The following is a 1,202-nucleotide window of genomic DNA, read 5'->3' on the forward strand; positions in this document are numbered from 1 at the left end:
TTTCCCCATTCTTTGCATCTCTCCTTTCCTCTGGCTCATTTTTCTTCTGAAAGAACACCTTTTAACAGTTCTGTCAGCATTTTTTCTCATACACTTTCTGTGTCAAAGTGGTTTTCTTTTGCCCTCACTGTGAAATGAGTTGACCTCTGTGGAAGTTCCCAATTGTCCTTTTCTCTCCCACTTTGATGTTATTCCATTATCTTCTGACCTCTGGTGGTGTTTTTCTTAAGTATGCTGTGTGACAGTGAAAGCAGGCGCTCTCTGGTTGCTATTAAGATCTTTTCCTATGGTATTCAGTTTTGCTTTGCACCATGAAATGTCTCTTTAGAGACTTAGTAGTTTATTTATACTGTTAGTAACATTTTTCTTCCTGAATCTGAGATTTCTTACCTTTCCTGAAGTCTGGAAAAATGTCAGTCATTTTATCTTCATGTATTGCTTCTCTCCCATTCTCTTCTCTCCTGCAACTTCCATTAAGCTTTATATTGGACCTCTTAATTTTACTTTTCTGGTCTCTTACCCTCCCCTTTTGCTTGCTGGGATTTCTCCTGAGTAAATTCCTCAGAGCTTTCTTTCGTACACAATTTCACACACATACACGTCTGTTGTGTCTAATATGCAGGGTTTTTTAAAAAATATTTATTTGACTGCGCCAGGTTTTAGTTGTGGCATGCGGGATCTTTAGTTGCAGCATGTGGGATCTAGTTCCCTGACCAGAGATCGAACCCAGGCCCCCATAGTGGGAGTGTGGAGTCTTAACCCTTGGACCACCAGGGAAGTCCCTAATATGCAGTTTAATTCATCCATTTGAATATTTTTTGTAGATCAGATATTACAACTCAAAATCTGAAGAACAAGGAGTATGGGGTTTCAGTTTGGGAAGTTGATAAAGTTCTGGAGGTGGATAATGGTGACCGTTGCACAACAATTGTGGATGTAATGAATGCCACTGAACTGTATAATTTTCAAGTGGTTAAAACTGTAAATTTTGTTATATTTTACCACACTAAAAAATCTGAAGAATAAAAAAAGCACATCCGGGCTTCCCTGGTGGCGCAGTGGTTGAGAGTCCACCTGCCTATGCAGGGGACGCGGGTTCGTGCCCCGGTCCGGGAGGATCCCACATGCCGCGGAGCGGCTGGGCCCGTGAGCCATGGCCGCGCAGTGAGAGGCCCGCGCACCGCAAAAAAAAAAAAAAAAAA

This window comes from Lipotes vexillifer, unplaced genomic scaffold (assembly GCF_000442215.2).
Source record: "Lipotes vexillifer unplaced genomic scaffold, Lipotes_vexillifer_v1.1 scaffold69, whole genome shotgun sequence".
NCBI lineage: Eukaryota > Metazoa > Chordata > Mammalia > Artiodactyla > Lipotidae > Lipotes > Lipotes vexillifer.